Source organism: Dasypus novemcinctus, chromosome 16 (assembly GCF_030445035.2).
Source record: "Dasypus novemcinctus isolate mDasNov1 chromosome 16, mDasNov1.1.hap2, whole genome shotgun sequence".
NCBI classification, from domain to species: Eukaryota; Metazoa; Chordata; class Mammalia; order Cingulata; family Dasypodidae; genus Dasypus; species Dasypus novemcinctus.
The window spans coordinates 81400633-81420369 of record NC_080688.1 but is presented as its reverse complement, the minus strand read 5'-3'; positions in this window follow the sequence as shown (position 1 = coordinate 81420369).

The window sequence follows — 19737 nt, the reverse complement described above, 5'->3', positions numbered from 1 at the left end:
TCATGGCAGATGGAGTTCAGTGCCATGTCAATTGGTCCTACTTTGGAGTTTGTGTTTCTGTGTGATGGAGCTGGACTCAGATGTGATATTTGTCCACAAGCCTCTCTTGTTACTTTTACTGGAACTGTAGTTGGTACTGGGGTTTAATGTATACCCAGGGGACCTGAATCTCTGGACTGACCATGTGATAGCTAGGCCCTGAACCTCAACAGACTTGCAACTCCTACACTCTGGTTTATTGGACTTACCCCACTCAGCTAACTTGGAGGTGAAGAAGGTCCACCATACCAGGGAGCCAAGAGTGCCTACAACTGAAAGCAGGAGAATTGCATCCAGCATCCATGTGGAATCTATGCCCCCTCTTGATATAGATGTGGAATGGACACAATGATTCTAAGGACCACAGGATGGAGGAATAGAGTGTGGATGAGAGTGGACTTACTGATATTCTATTCATGAACTATTGTGATTAGTAATCGAAGAAAATGTGGCATTGGTGTTGAGAAAGTGGCCATGGTGGCTGCTGGGGGTAGGGAGTGGGAGGAATTTTCAGGACTTGGAGTTGTCCTGAGTGGTGCTGCAGGGACAGTTACCGGACATTGTATGTCCTCCCATGGTCCACTGGGTGGACTATGGGAGAGTGTGGGCTATGGTGTGGACCACTGACCATGAGGTGGAGTGGCGCTCAGAGATGTATTCACCAAATGCAATGAATGTCTCATGATAATGGAGGAGGTTGTTGTTATGGGGGGTGGAGTGGGGTAAGGAGGGTGGGGGGTATATGGGGACCTCATTTTTTTTAATGTAACATTAAAAAAACAAATAAAGACAAAAAAGAAATATATAAAAAAAGAGTATGCAATGTGATGTGTGAAGGGTGGAAAAGGATGAAACATGAAAGTGAAGAATGTAAAAACCTAGTGAAAAAAAAAGAGGTTGTAGGTTGAGGGGTTTGTAAAGTCCAAGGAACTGAAGGTATCTTTTGTTTTCTTTCTTAAAGATGGACTTAGGGCTTTAAAACATTGCCTCGACTAGGATCAAGATTGAAAATGAATTTTTGAATAGATTTAAGTTAGTGACCTTGGACTAGACATGGAGGTGGAGAAGAGTATGGGCACATAGTCGATTGTGCGTAAGTCATATGAGGTGTGGCAATAATTGATGGAAAATAGAAGGTTCATGAATTTCAGGAACAATCAAATATTTTGGGTAAACAAGAGAAAATAAGAAAGAAATAATGTCTGTTGTAAAAATTGAACTATAAAATAAAGGTGAAAAGTTTACTACAGCAATTGGCACAGAATGAGTGTTGAAAATGATAAGTAATAATCGCTGTGCTGGTTTTACCATCTGTCAACAGTTCTTTGATACAATTACCTCCAGAAGGTGCAGCTTAATTTTCCCTACCCCCTGCATTGGAGATAAGTTGAGCATTCTTCTTATGAATAGTATATGGAAAGGGAAAACTAGTAACTCCCACTGGAAGGAAACTGGAACCTTAGCCAATGACCACCTCAGCCAAATGATCATGGCTAACATTCCCAGCCAGAGGTCATGTGGACCCTGACACCCTAATATGAAATCCATGTAAAGGGAGTGTCACCTCTTTGGCATTTTCCCCCAAAACTCATAATCATAATTTAATCATGAAAAAACATTAGGAAACACAAATTAAGGGAAATTCCACAAAATACCTGACCATACTCTTCAAGACTATCAAGGTCATGAAAAAGGGAATACTGAGAAAATGCCACAAATTAAAGGAGACTAAAGAGGCGCGAGAACAAAACTCAACAGGGACCCCTAGATGGGTCTAGAAACAGGAAAGGACATTAGGGGAAATTTTGGTGAGTTTGAGTGAAGTCTCTAGTTTAGTTAATAGCGTTGCACCAAAATCAGTTTACAAGTCTGATAAAGGTATCATGGTTATATAAGATGCTAACGGGGGGTGATCTGGGTGAAGGGAATGTGCTAACTCCTTGTAATATCTTTGTTACTCTTCTGTAAATCTACAATTATTTCAAACTAAGTCATTTAAAAAAAAGCTCCTGTGAGTGACTCTAATAGGTAAGCAGGATAGAGATTTGCTCTACTAAGGTTAGGTACAAATGATGGCAGTTACACTTAAATGTATTTTTTTTCTCATTTCAAAAAATAAAGGTATTCTTACTGTTATAATTATCACCACTATCATCATTGTTTCACTATCATTGCCATTATTATAAAAATACCTAAACCATCTAGAGAAGAATAGCCTTAGTAAATTGCCACATATACTCACTATGTCATATTTGGAAACTGCTTAAAGATGACCCAGCATATATGAAGTAAAGATCTACAGATTTTTACTATTGACAGCACCTATAAGAAGCTTTCTTAAATGTCATAGCAACAGCAATGGGATTTATTTATATGTGTACCCTATATTTTCTACTATATGAAAAGAAATTCTGCCATTAATAATGATTTTTTAAAAATATCTTGATACTCTTAGAGTGGAAAGTAAAGGTAATATTCATGAAAGGATGCATTACTGAAACTCTTATTTACCATTCTTGTCACAGTTCACCTTCCCCTTGGGTTACATAGACTGCTCAAAAAGCCTACAGAGAGCTAATACTACAAAAGAGATTTTCTATACAATCAAATCAAATCAAAGAATTTTTCTACTGGGTTTCTACAACTATTAATTCTACCCAGCTTACACTCTTTTTGGAAGAGTTGAAAAACACCCATTTTGCATGTTATTCAGGTAGTCCTAAAATATAACAGAATCTGTTCTGAATATTTTATATGCTGCATCTCTTTTCAGAAACTACAAAGTAAAGAGAGACCTTGTGCAATATTAACCTTCCAAAGTCTGCCCACTAACTTTGCTTTGGGTGGTCTGTTAAAAGCAGGATTAAGTAGGCTTAACTGAGCATGCCACATGATACGCCAGATTAGGGATCATGGCCCAATATAAGAACAATAAAGCATGGCATAATGTTTCCTTTTAAAAGAAAAGAATAGAGTTGTAAGAAGTTACAGTAAATAAGAAAGTAATACTGAAGTCAAGAAAACCCAGCTTCAACCCGTCTCAAAATCTTATTTGACAATACAGTGAATATTTTAAATGAAGAATGGATTTATAGACATATAACAAAACAAAACCCAGGGTTCAGATAAGTTTATTTTGATAGAACTGGAATAGAAAAGTTATAGTGTAAGTGTTGGGAGAAAGTGAATTGATCTTTTACTGAGAGAAATGCTTTTATGATGCCTGACAAATGTAGGTCTAATGCATATATATGTAAGAAAGAATAGCTTCCTCCTCTGCCTTCCATTAAGTGAGAGTCCGCTGTTGGAGGAAGTTCAGTCAAGACATCAGAGTTCTGGAAGTGTTACTATCTCTTTAGGAAAGTCTCTGAACAGGGTGCTATATAAAAGGCTGACCTTTTCTATTTCCATGATTCAGATATTTGTTTTCCACTTTTACTTGTTCAAATTCAAAATCATTGATTAATATAGTTAAACATAATATTACCCATTACATATATTTCTGTTTTCTGTCTAATATTTGGAATCTTCCTGAGTAGATATTGCAAATACATAGTTTTCAAGATTATATCATACTCAATTAACACGATGAGGGAATGGCAGATTTTAATATAAAATAATATACACTGTTCATGAAACAATAGGGAGAAGACAGAATTTTGTGTCCTCTGTAAATGTTATCAACAATTCTGATAACTTACCTGATTATAGGTGAGAGTGGATTCAACAGATTTATTGAGAATCAAGTAATTTCTAGAAGGTCCTATAAAACATGCAAATGTAATTCAGTTACATTATCTTTAAAAGAAACTATAGAGATTATTGAAAATGTGTTCTGAAAAATAAAAATGGAAACCCTATATAATATCTCTCTCTTCTACCTTAAAATCATAAATGTATTGATTATCTCTTTGTCTTAATAATTAAGTTCACCAGTCAAGACCATGAACAACTCCTCTAGAAGTCTTAGAAGAGTTAGGGATTTAGGAATTGAGTGAATGATATAAGACTATACCTAAGCTTTTGTTTGTTGGGCAGAAATCAAGAGACGAAGAGGTGTTGAACATTTCACACCTTCTGCTTGCTACAACCTCATGGAAGAAGAGATATAAATATCCCGACCTGCCCACATTTCTAGGTAGATATTATTTTTCAGTGCAAATTTTTTATAAACTTGCAACCTTGAGAAATCAAGATTTTTAATATACTCCATGACAATTCAACTTTGTTATCCTTTTCAGAGAAGTTAATTTAACCCCATTTTTATATAAATCTATCTTTAAAAACTCTCTTGAATTGGTATATGAATAATTTTACAGCTCAAATTAGAAATGAAGCTAAGTTCATCAATGATAATTTAAGAAAAGGAATATGGTATTTTCCTAGTGAACTCCATACACAACAACAAATAAACCAATAATGCTTTCATTTAATTACTCAATCTGTCTAGAAATATATGCCAAAGGACAAGGAAAGAAATATGTCCCCTTGGAGATAGCATAGTAGACAACAAATTTGATGCAAGTCTTTGTAAGGTTTTTCCTGTATGGAATTAAGTGAATAAGTGTGTAGGTAAGTAGCTAGATAGACTTTATTTAAAATAACTGCCATAGGCAACATAATACCATCATCAAGTTTCTCTTCACACTGATGTTAGATTTAGGTTTAAGTATCACCATAAAAACTAATTACTATTTTCCTTTCTCTTTCCCAACCTGTATGTTTTTCTTTCTTTTGACACACACCTCACACATTGTTGTTACTTGTTATTTATATAAATGAAGGAAGAGTCACATTGAATTATAAAATTATTTTTAAGTATTACAATGCCTCAGTGTCAGGGACTAAATAGGCAAGAATTAATAAATATAGACAGTAAAATAGCCGAAAAAGAAATGATATATATCTAACAAAAATGCTAATGTTTCCACTAAAATACAAAACTCAGCAAATAAGAATTTAACTGATTTGAGATAAAAATCATGACATATAAATTCAATATAGAAATTATTCCTAATTTTGCTTCTTTTATACTCTTGCAACTAAAATATACTTGTTAAAGATACTGTGAATGCATATTCACATGAGTTAGCATGACTTTGAATTATAGGACAAAACTGATTGTAAAGATCACAGAATTTTGTTAATCAGTGAAATTAAAAGGGAGTCTTTTATGGTTGGTTCACCAATTATTTAACTTTCTTTCTGTTCTAATCTTTGATTTATGTTGGCATACATCAAATCAGCAAACAGCATAATTAATAAGCAAAATAAGCCACAGCAGGCTATTGCTATATAATGTGAAATCCAAAATGGTAGCCTGTTAAGATAGGACTGCAATCAAGGACAAAATGATGTTATTTAATAATTTTAAACTGTGTTCAATGTTCCCATAATATGAGATCACTATGACCTATGTATGTGTTAGCAGATGGCCAAATGCATCCAATAAGAATAGCCTGGGAAGACCATGCTATCAGAGTTAAGCTGAGGATAGAGCATATGTCCAGGAATCCATCCATCTTGGCAATGCAGAGGGGAATTCATCCATTTAACATAAATATGTATTTAGCCTCTCCTATGTACAAGATATAGAGGCTCTGGGAGAATAACCATTGGATGCTATGATCCCTGCACGTAAAGATGAAACTATATGCCTTTCTAGCAGTTTGACCACATGTGACATAACTGACTTACAATGCATTGCACAGTGCATAACATAAAGTATGGGGTAGTAAATGTTTGTAAAATCAATCTAGACTCTAACGAGGGAACAAAAATTACTTCAAGACCAGAAAATTGGTGTGGAGTGGGGAAGGACAGGTGATAAACAATAGGGACCAATTAGCTGATGTCTAAGTGGGGAGGGAACTGGCATCTAGGAGTTCTGGATTTAATAATGAAGAGATAGAGGAAGTTGACATATACAAGAGGCCATGTATATAAAGACCTAGCCCCTAGCGGACTGGTTTCTTTTTGACTGAAAGGCAACCATTTTTATTCATTTGTTGCTTACTCTAAAAGAAAACTCATTTTTTAAATGAAAGCATCCCTATATCACATTTCAAGTTAAAATGTGTAATTGACTTCTTTTTTTAAATTTTTTAATTTAATTGCTTTTTTAAAAAAAAGATACACAGATCACACAAAATGTCACATTAAAAAATATAAGAGGTTCCCATAAACCCCACACCTAACGCCACTACACTCCTCCCACATCAGCAACCTCTTTCATCATTGTGGCACATTCATTGCATTTGGTGAATACATTTTGGAGCACTGCTGCACAACATTGATTATAGTTTATATTGCAGTTTACACTCTCCCTCAGTCCATTCAGTGGGTTATGGCAGGATATATAATGTCCAGCATCTGTCCCTGCAATGTCATTTAGGACAACTCCAAGTCCTGAAAATGCCCCTATATCACATCTCTTCTTCCCTCTCCCTGCCCTCAGCAACTATTGTGGCCACTTTCTCCACATCAATGCTACATTTTCTTCCATTGCTAGTCACAATAGTTCTATAGCAGAATACCAGTAAGTTCACTCTAATTCATATTTTATTAGACTTGTTTCTAAGTGCTCAACTATAGGGCGAAGTGTTATACAAGCGTAGGCATCTAATAGGATTATGTATAATTGGCCAGTTAGGGAACTTCAAGATAGAACATAGAAACAAAGTTGCCATCAGTTACTATCAATATGTGTCATAATAACGACAAGGTGATGGCTTTCACATTCAGGGACCATCAGAATAGTATGTGGTATAAGATGTCTTCTTTGCCCAAAAATAATGTAGACATTTATTGATTTTTTTTGTACTCTTGCCATGTGCCCTATATTTACCCAATGGCTTGTCAGGGTTGGTGGTACAACCTGGGGCAATTCAGTAGAGCAAAGGTGACTAAGGTAGGCTCTCTTGGCAGGCTATTCACACCTGAGGACCAAAAAAATGGAGGGTAGGGGGTGGATCACTCTGTGAGCAGAATCTTGGTAAGTGTGAGGCTCAAAAAGATACTAAGGGGAAGCAGATTTGGCTCAATGGATAGAGCATCTGCCTACCACCTGGGAGGTCAGGGTTCAAACCCAGGGCCTCCTGACCTGTGTGGTAAGCTGGTTGACACGCAGTGCTGACGCGCAAGGAGTGCCGTGCCCCGCAGGGGTGTCCCTCCCGTAAGGGAGCCCCACGTGCAAGGAGTGTGCCCTGTAAGGAAAACTGCCCCGCGCAAAAAAATAAAAGTGCAGCCTGCCCAGGAGTGACACTGCACACATGGAGAGCTGATGCAGTAAGATGACACACCAAAGAGAGACACAGATTCCTGGTTCCACTGACAAGAATGCAAGCCGACACAGAAAAACACACTGCGAACGGTCACAGGGAGCAGACAACTGGGGATAGGGGGAAGGGGAGAGAAATAAATAAAAAATAAAAAATCTTAAGGAAAAAAAATATACTAAGGAGCTTCATAGGCCATATTATTTACATTGTGGAAAAACATCAGGAGGTTCACAATTCAGTTTTGGAAATCTATGAATCTAAGAGCTGTGAAAAGAGCTTCGTGTTTCACCAATAGCAGAATTCAAAAGGCTCTTCATGTGTAAAGTAGTGTCTGTCTCTCCAGCATGACAGTTGGAAGTATACTTAAGCCAATTAGTTTCCCTAATTTGTAGATTTGCTCTACATTGCTATTTCAACAGCTCATGACCACTGAATAAGGCTTCAGAAATAGATATTTGAGTTGATTGTTCGACCTCTACAAAAATGAGCTCCTAATTACTTCTTCATTTGGAGCATTAATTTAAAGGTTATTGCGCATTCCCTAAGCTGGATGTAAAACTTTGTATTGATTCACCTGGATTTGGAATAACAATAGGGATTGTCAGTGCTTAATGACTAGATTCTTTTGTTGCTAAAATATCTCTGTGATATTAAATTCCGACTCATCTCTGAATAGCAATGTATTATAAGTAAAAAATCTAATATTTGGTCATTCAGCCTCAGAAGCTAAAATGTAATTTTTTAGAGTGTTTGACACATACAGGCATAAAATGATTTTTTAATAAAATGAAGGAAGCTACAATATGAGATAGCAAAATCAAGCAATAGAAAAATTATAATTATTAGGTATATTTATAAATGTGATTTGAAATGTTAGAGGTATAACAGAAACAAAGGAAGAATAGAAAAGGCAAGTCAAGTAGAAATAATTTTGATATTTCAGTTATTTGGATTTTTCAAATAAAAAAATGTGGTTTTCTCTGAATTTTTTGTTTTGTTTTTACCTTTTCTTTTGAGCATTCCATTTAGAATTTTATTTGTTTGTGAAGTCTTAATTCTTGTCTAACCCCAAGTCTCTAAAAGTGTAAATGGTTTTTTTCTGCCATTGCCCATAGAAAAGATAAAGAATTCATTGTAGTAATGTTTTATCAATATCCTTCTCAGAAATGCTTTGAAATAAACTATTCAATAATAACAAGTAAAGTTAAAAAGCTTTCTTTAAATGAAATATTCTTTGACCATTGTTGGAATTATTGTAAAATTAATGACTTGGAATCTTTTTTTAGATCAGATAGAAAACCTACTTAACATAATTCTTTTTTGGTATTCTAAATGATCCGTGCATAAGAGAACACTTTTGCTGACCCTTGGTTTACCTCAAAGCCACAGGCTTTAAAGGAATCGAGGCAAATTGCAGATTTGAGTCAGTGGCCTTGAGGCAGCTATGGCTATGCTTAAAGCCTGACATATCCATCAGCAACTACCTGTGATTGATTGCACTTTTTCTGAGGCTTTGGAACTGATCACCAGAATGAAGGATTTTTCTATCTGCATTAAAGCACAAAGTCATTTTAAAGACCAATTTTAGGAAGGTGAGAAGTAACTGCCATCAACAACGAAAATTTCATACCACTTTAAAGGTGGCACAGGACCCTCAAGTAAGAAAAGAGCAGCCCTCAACCGTCAGACCTTCACTTTATGCGGGTGGGTTTCACTGTACATTTATTAATACACTTTACTGTCTCTTTTAATAATGTTAACGTATCTTTTTGTGATTTTAGCCTGATATTTTGTTTCCATGTGGAAATACTGCATATTTCCTTGAATAAGAAAACTTGATAAAGCCTTGAGTTTTGCAGTATTGTGAGGATTTCATATGATCTATCTTGCTTTATTCATCGCCTGTCCTCAAAAGTCAGATCTTTTTCCATTTGACCAGATCAAACAAGGCCAGGAGGTTGGCCCAGTGGATGTGAATTGGCACAAAGCATTCAGATTTGCAGATGCCTCTCTGAGAAAACAACTAAGGAGATGAAATCGAGGCTTATGCAGCCCTGTCCTCCTTGACTGTTCTGAAATAACCACTTATAAATAAGCCCTGCCACCATTATTTCACTCTGAACATTTTGTCATTCACTATTCTCACATCCTTGTTGCTCTTGGTTTTCTCTCCTTTCATAAGGGAATTTTGACATTCACTTGCCTTACATCACTCATCTTTTTGTCCACCAAACTGAAAGAAAGTTTCCTGTTAATGTTTCAGGTTTTAAGAAGTTTTATGCTGTTTGCGGAAAAGGGGAAGTAATCATCTATCATAACAGTCTAACTAACAGTGAATAGGAAGAAATAATCTTCCCACAGTGAATCTTTAAGTTATTGTTTCAAGTGAGTTAAGTTTATCACAGATAAATGACTGTTGATCCACTAGGCAAATTGATATGGGCTTGGGGCCTTTGTTTCTGTCACCCATTGCATCATCTCCTAAAGCAGTTTTTCCTCCTTAAAATATGGAAATTATTCCAATTTAATATTGTTGTGAAGATTAAATGACTTAATGTATGTAAACTATCTGGTATGAGGATTAGTACCTAATAGATAATCAATAATTGTATCAGTTTTAATTCCTCAAGTTAGTGTTTGAACACAGGAAATATTAAATTATTTGATATTTGGTTTCTGATTGGATCTATAGCCGTCAAGTCATTATTGTTTATATGTCCCCTTTCCAATATGTTGTCCTAAAAATATTTTGAAATGTGTAAAATTAACAGTAAATTACTATAAATGATATTATATTGGACACATTTTTATATCTCTGATTATCTGTATCATGCAGCTCAGGGTAAGTAGTTATGACTATCACACACAGACACACATACATTCAAAATTAAATGAGATCTGCACCAGAAAAAAATTAATGTACATTCATGCAGGAGATAAATGTGAGGAGATATTTAAGTTTGTACCCAATTGATGCAATTAGATGCACATTCTACGAAGACTCACTCGATGAGGAAAAATACATTTTTGCAATGAATTTTTGTGAAGATAATCACAGGAACTCTAAAACTGGACTTCACAAACCAATTTTAGCAGTATATGTAAAGCTTTGGACAACATTCTAGTTACTAATATCAGTTTGCATACTGAAAATGACCAGAAGTTCCTGATACGTTCAGAGTTGATAAAGCAGTCCAAAAATCATGTCTGGAGCAGTAAAAATGAATGCAGTGTGTAAATTTCCTAGCGGAATATTCTCCTAATTTATTTGATATTGTGTTTATATCATATTCACTATTTTTAGGAGAAACTTCCTCTTTATTCTTACATTTTTACAGAAAAGGAGCATAAGAACAGAGCCATCTCAGAATAATTGTCTTGCATTATTGAATCATTATCTAATCAAGTTCATAAGCATTGATTTATACTGTATAATAGAATGCCTGACTTTATATCCACAAATGTTTTTACATGTGTTTAATAGCAAATTTGCACAAATATATAGCTATATAAATTACTATATATCTTGCAAAGTCAATTTTCAAACTCTAAAGTGACGTCTGTTTGTACAGTTGTGCCTGGATCTGGCACTTCAACTATTAACAATTGGGATGCATCTCCTGTGGCTTTTTCCATTAGAGTGAAAAGTTGCAGACAGGGATAATCTAATTCAAAGAGCTAAAAAGAGACTAAAGTATTCAATTGAGGTTGTTCATTTATTTCTGACAGGATTTAAATGTGGTTCCAGAATTGAAAAGAAGCTCTAATCATGGAGGAAAACTAGTCAAGGAAAAATTGCCATGTTTTACATGTGATTGTGCATTCTGAATGAAATTGGTTTCAAATATGGGAGTATCAGAATCAACACAAATAAGCAAGGTCACAAAAGTAGAACATAATGATTTCTCGTTTGAATGCCAGTTGTGCCTTCTTCCCTTCAAAAAGCCATGGAGAATAATGCTTAAATATTTTACACCAAAGAAAAAATTTAAACCCGTTAAACATGTGAAGTTCAATTCAGTGAAGCACAGTAGACTGAAGCTCAGAGCTCCTGAGTTCTAAACCCAAACTTGCCATGAATTCTTTAAAACTAAGTAAACTAGAGGAAGTCACTGAATATTTTGGGGCTTCTCTTTTTGTATTTATAAAACCCAAGATTTGAACTGAATGATTCCTTACAGTCCATTCCAACCCTGTGAAGATTTATTTTACAAAATTCTAAAGCTACAAGATGAAGGAAAGAAATTCTACATTTTGGCCGATTAATTGTTAGCATACAAAATAAAAAAAAAAACATTTCTTAGTTGTTCTTTAATACATACTTAGTAATTTCTTAAAACTTCTTTATGTTTTAAAATTGCAGAATTTTGCCCCAGAATATTTTATTAATATCTAATTTCTTGGCCTAGCTATCCCAAACAGTAGTCTGTACATAATTTATTTTTTTGTATTTCAGAGAGTTCTTTGCAGTCTAGTATAATCTCAACTTTTAAGAAATTTCCACTAATGCCTAACAATAGTTTTTTTCTATTGCTCAAATGGAGAGATTTTAATCCATCATTCTCAAACTTGCCAGAAAATAAAAATCAAGATACTTTTCCATTGCTTACACTGGGAATTTGGCATTACTTTTCCATTGCTTCATGGAATTCTCACTTTACTATAAAAACCTACCAAAATAGTATTCAAATAAATATGATTCCGAAGTCCATGTTATTTTCACTACACTATAGTGCTTACAGTTATAAATGCCTCTTCTATACTCAACTGGACTTTCATCTAGAAATCCTTAGAATGCCAACTTGATTTCATCCAATTCTGCCTTTCTAGAAATATGGTTTCATCAATCATGTTCTTTTAACATTTCTATTCAGCAAACAACACAATGCCTATGGCATACTGGAAGTTCAGTAATTATAAGAAGAAATTAGAAAAATCCACGTTATTATTTCCAGTTGCGTACTTTGTCTCTAAAATCAATAAAAATAATTAAAACATTCTCACATTGACCCCAACAAACTTCTGTAAAGAGTTATCTGCTGGATAGAGGGCCCTTCTTCTCCCACAAATCTAATCACTTACTCTCACAATCTAGTGACTCTACTGCCACCATTCTAATAAATCTTCTGGTTTGCAAAGTAAGTCACCATTGACTTCCAATCACTCAAAAGACTGTTCTGTTTTTTTTTCGCCCTGCAGATAACATTTTTCTTGACAACTCTAGAAAAATTGTCCTAGTAGAAGTTCTCTTCTTGGTGAAGTGATCTCCTCCCTTGGTTTCACAATATAACACTCTTATAGCTGGTATAAATCTCTGATATCATTTCTGGAACAGATATGAACACAATTCCCTCATGTCTCCTAGTTCCTGCTTAAATTTCATTTGAATATAGACTGGTACCTCTTTTTCTAAAGTTCTGCTCTCATCCTGGAAGATTTCTCTTGTATACTGAGGGCAGTTGTGTTGTTGTTTTTGTTTTTTTTTTTTTTGGATATAGTCCTGCTCTCAAATATCAAGTCAAAAGTTGTGCAGTCTCATAATCCCACTGTCATCCTGATGTTTTTCCAAGTCTAATCCTTTAATTGCCAGTTACAATCTCCATTTGTCCACCCACACTGCTCAGCCACTGTTCCCAAAGTACAAGTACCACGGGGTAGCTGAATCTAGAGGGGTACCTTAGAGTGAACTTGGATCCAGACTCCCTTTAAAAATACAAGATCACTTTTCTCTCAATCAGGGAATATGCCAAACTCTGAGGGAATTTTATTAATAACTATTATTTCAAATTCAAAAAAATAAAAAAGGAAAAGAAGCTCAACAAGTTTGGAGGTGGGGTATTCTATATGTGTCTGTTAGGCCTAACTCATTTATTGTATTAGTCAAGCTCTCTGTTTCTTTATTGCTTCCACATCCAGATGTTCTATCCGATGCTGAGAGTCATGTATTCAGTTCTTCAATTATTATTGCAATAACATCTAATTCTCCCTTCAGTTTTGCCAGTGTTTGCCTCAGGCATTTTGGAGCACCCAGGTTAGGTGTAAAAATATTTATTATTGTTATTCCTTCTTGGTGAATTGCCCCTTTTATTAATATATAATGAACTTCATCTCTTATAACAGTTTTGCATTTAAAATCTATATTGTTAGATACTGGTGTAGCTACTGCAGCTCTTTTTTAGTTACTATCTACATGGAATATCTTTTCCCAATTTTTAACTTTCAGCCTATTTGTGTCCTTACATCTAAGGTGAATCTCTTGTAGACAGCATACAAAATACTCACGTATTTTTATTCATTCTACCAGTCTAGTCTTTTTTTTTTTTTTAGGAGGTACTGGGGATTGAATTGGGGACCTTGTACATGAAAAGCAGGCATTCAGCCACTGATCTATACCCACTCCCCAGTCTTTATCTCGGGGCACATTAACATTCCATGTTATCACTATAAAGGCCTTACTTACTTTGTCCATTTTATCCTTTGGCTTTCCTTTCTCATATCTTACTTTTGTCTGTCTTTTTCTCCTTTTAGTTACCCTTACTAATAATATCCCTTTCTACACTCTTCTCCAAGCCCATCTCTGGTCTTTTCCTTTCATCCTGTGTACTCCCTTTAGTATTTCTTATAAGTCTGATGTCTTGGTGACAAATTCTCTCAGTTTCTTTTTATCTGTGAAGAATTTAAACTCATTTTTAGAGGACAGTTTTGCTAGGTAAAGCATTCTTGACTGGCAGGTTTTTTCTTTCAGTATATTAAATATAGCATATTATTGACTTCTCACATCCATGGTTTCTGATAAGAAATTGGCAATTATTCTTATTGTGCATCATTGTATGTGATGAATTGCTTTTCTCTTGCTGCTTTCAGAATTCTTTATCTCAGGCATTTGACATTCTGAATAATAGGTGTCTTGGAGTAGGTCTATTCAGATTTATTCTCTATGAAGTATGCTGTCCTTTTTCAATATTGATATCTATATCTTTCATAAGGTTTGGGAAAATTTTGCCATTATTTCCTCAAATATTCTTTCTGCCCCTTTTCCATTTTCTTCTTCTGGGAAACCCATAGCACATATGTTCATGTGTTTCCCACCATCATTCAGTTTCCTAACACCCTCTTCAATTTTTTACATTCTTTTCTCTTTCTATTCTTCTGTCTTTTCAAGTTCAAATGCTCTGTCCTCTAATTCATTTTTCCATTCCTCTGCCATTTCAAATCTGCTGTTATATGATTAAAATATATTTTTAGTCACATCCATTGTGTTTTTCATTCCCATGTTATCTGTAACTTTTCTTTGCAAGCTTTCACATTCTTTATGCTCACTCAGTGTCTTCTTAATATTCTTTTTTTCTTTTGCCATATTTTCCTTCAGCCCCTTGAAGTGATTTAGGAGACTTATGTAAATATCAGTGATTAGTTGTTTTAAATCCCGAGTCTTGTCAAGATTTTTAATTTTTTCCTTTGGCTGAGCCATAGCTTCCTGTTTCTTAGTATAGCTTGTAATTTTTCTGATACCTAGGCATCTGATTATGTTGGTGAGTTTCCTCTTATGGTTGATTGCTCTCTCATGCCTAGAAATTTTGTTTCATGGCTATTCTTTGATTTTTGGTTCAACTCATTTTAAATCTTTAAGATTTCCCTGTTTATGTTATCAAACAGGGCCAGGGGCTCACTAATGCAGTATAGCCCAGATCCATGGTGGCCTGGGGAATAAAACTAAAGAAAACTCCCAAACACCTTTTTTCCTTTCCTTTCAAAACCTGCCAGCAGATGGCACTATTTGACAAACTTTTCTACAGAGGCAATTCAACCTCCACTGGCTGTTAGAATTTTTAGAGCCATAATTCAAATTGGGCCCTACTGTTTAAACTTACTAAATAAAAAACACACTCAGCCCTCCACTGCACCCCCTTTTTACCAGGGAGGATGACATCTGTTTCCCTTTCAGTTGGCCACAGTCAGTTTTCAATTGGTTGCCATCAGTCATGGGTTTTACTGAGGCTGTTTGCTTCAATGGTGGGGGATCGGCATCCTTCCCAGCTGTGGGGGCAAGTAACTCACGGTTGTTGTTTTGGCCTCTTCTTCTCTCTGTCACCATTTTCCTTCCTGGATGTTGTGCATGGCACTTTTCTTGTCTGCAAATTCTCAATGCAGTTCCTTCAGACAGCTTCTGTCCTTCTTCCAGTGGTTTTATAAGGGAGTTGAAGACTGCTGACCTACACCATTTCCATTTCTCAGACCTCCTTCCTATGCATGTGTTTTTTTGATAATTTTATTTATTGGGCATTCAATATAAATTTATGGAATCAAAGTGTCAATCTTCAATTATCTCAAATAAAGTAAATTGGGTATTTTATTTTTCTGTGCTTATTGTTCCTTCCACAATTGAAAAGTTAAACCTGCTTTCCTTGGTGGAATTATTTTGATGAGAGCTATGTTCTGTCAAGCTTTAATATAATTCAGACAAATCTAGCTAAGCTAAATTAGCAAGCATAAAGGTTTACAATGACCTTTCTCACTTGTGTTAAAAATAAACAAAATAATTTCTAAGATGTTGAAGTCAAAATTCCTAATACTAGGTTTTCTCCTTTATACATTTTAAGCATCTAATAGTTCAGGGTTCTTTTCTGTTTTATTGACAAATAGTTAGAATCCTAGGAAGACACTTAAAAGTGCTCATATCTATACCAAAAGTGCTACGCCATGATGCTAGATGAAGATAAGCTTCAAATTGAGTTATAAAAGTCAACTACAATGCAATTAATAATATACAGTAATATTTCCATCTGTTTTTCCTTAGGATACATAACATATTCTTTTAAGAGAATTATTCAGGCTATTACAAATTGGTTAAAGGTTGCTGTAGCAGTTTGGTATTATTTATGAATTCCAAAAATAGATAATGCATTATGTTTGTAAATTGATCTGTTTATTTGTGTACATTAGATTGTATTGGATTCAGAGGTTTCACTTTTACTTGAGTAAATTATGATTAAGGCTTTGATTGGGCTAGGATATGCCCACCAAGGGGGCAGGGACTCACAGAGAAAATGAAAAGGCAGAGATGTTAGTTAGAGTTTTGACCTGGAGCACAGGAAGTAAACAAACAGGAGAGAGCAGAGAAGCTGAGTCCAGAGAAGATTGAGCCCTGGGGAGAGAGACAGAGCCCAGAGACCCTGACAGTTTACAGCTGACTTTATGGAGAGAACAGAGCAGCTGAGACCAGAAAGAAATGAGCCCTAGGAAAGAGACAAGACTTGTTCCAGTCTACAGCTGGTATGGGAGGAAGATGGGACCATGGAGCCTTAAGAGGAAGTCTGAATCCTTGCAGATGTCAGCAGTCATCTTGCTCCAACACGTGGCAACAGACTTTGGTGAAGGAAGTAACTTACACTTTATGGCCTGGAGAGTGTAAGCTTCTACCCCAAATAAATAGCCTTTATAAAAATCAATAGATTTCTGGTATTTTGCATCAGCACCCCTTGAGCTAACTAATACAGTTGCTAAATGGTGATCTGCACTAATTTTCATCATCCAAACTTTGTTATTTCAGTTCCTTGAACTTCACTTATATAAATATACACATGTGTATGTATACATACTGACAAGCATATATAAAAATTTTTTTGAATTCTAAACACACAAAAAAAACTTTTTTTAACGATTAATATACATGTGTATATCTCTAAGTTTATACATTTTAATAGAAAATTTCCCTGGCATTTATTTCCTGTTGAATCTGCATTAATTGGCTTATATTGACCTCTCCAATCTCCAGATCAGGTGCGTGAGTGCCGTTTCATTCAAAGACCTAACCACTTCTGAATTAACCACAGGAATTATATTACTTTCTCTCCATTGCTTTTTACTAAATGAGACTTGGGGAAATTTCCATGTACAAATGCACAGTGCATTTTGGTGTGATTTGCCATTTGTATATTCATCTTTTTTCCTTTTTATCTTTCTATGTTTTCATAGTAGAGCTGCCAGTGGGATATGGGTTAAGTCCATACATAGGCAGAATGATACAATAGGGTTTACATTCCCACCTATACCAATGAATATTGAACATCTGTCTGGAACATTGTTTTTAAATGTTGAGGCCAAGTCCAGGCTCAACAGAAAAGACTTTGATGCATTGGGTGATGAAAGGATGGTAGTAAAAATTCACTTCATGTATTATGTAATTTATTATTTCTGATACTTTGTAGTATTTAACATATTCCAAGCACTGTGCATGACCCTGGAATCTTGTAACTAATTATTTTTACAAATCTTGCTCATGAAAGTAGAGTCTGAGGCTTTAGATTGCAATAAGTAAATTTTAAATAATAAATTTAATAAATTTTCTGAATATGGGGAATTAAAATCCTGAAATACCCAGGCAAGGGAAATGGTAGCACTGTTTCCTCTTTTAAATAAAATGGGAAGATTAAGTTACATATTGGTGCATTTAAAAATGTATAGCATTAATGCAGGTCTATGCATATTTCAAAATATTCTGGATTTTCAAAAAGTAAAGCACAAACTTGAGGCAAGTTCTATAAGGTACGCTTGTGATGTAGTATTATCAATTTCCCAGGAAAAAAAAAAACAAAACTTGCTCTTAGTGAATTGTTTCTGCACTGGATGAATTTACTTCACTGTAAGTATTTCCTGCTCCTAAACATAATGAATAGATTCCACCAGGTCAAATCCTGAAGATTGTTCAGAGCACTCTGTTTCAGTTCATATCATAATTCACTGAAAGCTATAGGCCTTTTTTTTATAAGCACACTAAAAGAGGGACAGATTAAGGATAGCTTTTATGGGATTTATGGGTTTGGTTCATTCATTTTTGTATGTGTAGGCTGGTAAGAGAGAGAATGAGAATGAGAAGGATAAGAATGTTAAGAAGATTTACTGTTGCCTATTCTATCTTAATTCTCCAAACCCCAAATTCAATAGTTTTGGGTCCACTACTTATTAAAAACAACAGCAGCAACAACAACAACAAAACTAGTACAGTCAGACCATGTAGTTTCAAAAACAGTTTTCTAGAACTGTCTTCTTGAGCAGTCATCTTGGTTTACCTATATTTCTCTGTGTTCTAATTAAGAGCACAGCCTTTCAATGCCAAGACTGGGTTCCAATCCAAGTTCTACCAAGTAAATTGTGGGGCCCAAGGCTTAATTCTCCTCCGAGTCTCATTTCACAAAATGAGCTAATATAGAATAAGAATAATTTGATAGTGCTCTTCCTTAGGTTACTGGAAGGAGTAATTTAGATCATCCACAAACATTCTATGGCACAAATTTGCAAATCATAATAAGCTCTCAATACCTTTTAGCTACATTTTTTTAAAATAAACAAGCATAATTTCCACATCTTGTTTGTCAGTACTCCTATTCAATCTTTCATCTTCACATGGATTGCTATTATTACAGCCATCATGGGGACAGGTGTTTCAGTTCTACTGTCACAGAGGCATCGATGAGGACATTTAATTGTGAAGGATTATACTGCTCGATTCTCAGCTCAATTAGATTTATGTGTGGCATATGCTAGGCTCTTCAAAAAAGTAACAAGCCTCCTTAGGTAACTTTCATCAAACCACAATCAAAATAAGGTCCTAGCATCTGAAGACTGACTTATTATGGTAATGCAGTTGCTAGAGCTCCATTTTTCATCTCTCTCAATAGATCCTGGTATACTGAGTTTAGCCACTAGGCATTCTGTCAAACTGCAAAATGATTTTTAAAAATATAGATAAAATATCTTTTCCAGGATTTACTTTCTTGTTTTTTCTCTGATTTATCTGCATACACTGCATTGTCTATCTAGCAACTACTCTTAAATTCATTTCTACAATAAAAAAAAAAAAAGTTGATCAAGCATTACAAAGTCATGGAGAATTCTGGATAAGCTCAGCCTCGTCAAGGAAGGCTGTTGACTGAAATGCCATGCATACTTCACAATGTTGGGGAAACATAAATGAGAAAACACTCGTTTTTCTATTTTATGTATCATTTTATTATTGTTACTTAACCTTAGTCTAATCCTACTGGATTATAGCTCTGTTACATAAAATGGCATCTCACCATAAGTTCAAACAGATGCTTACATTCACAGTCATCCTTATGATATGACACTGAGGCAACAAGTAATCAGAAACATATTATCAAGAATTATGAAAGGTTCCCTGCTGCTAACATGTTGGTTTAAGCGATTAAGTACTCTCTGGCAGTATTTATAGCTTCCATATTTCAGTTTGCATACAATGAGGCACATGTATATAATTCTTTAAAATGTGCAGAAAGGTACACAGTCTCATTAATACTCTTTACATATCAAATCACATTGGCTAAGGAATATGACAAATCAAAAGAGAAGCTATTCACATATTTCATGTGTACAAACACCTTGGGAAGAAATGGAGAAT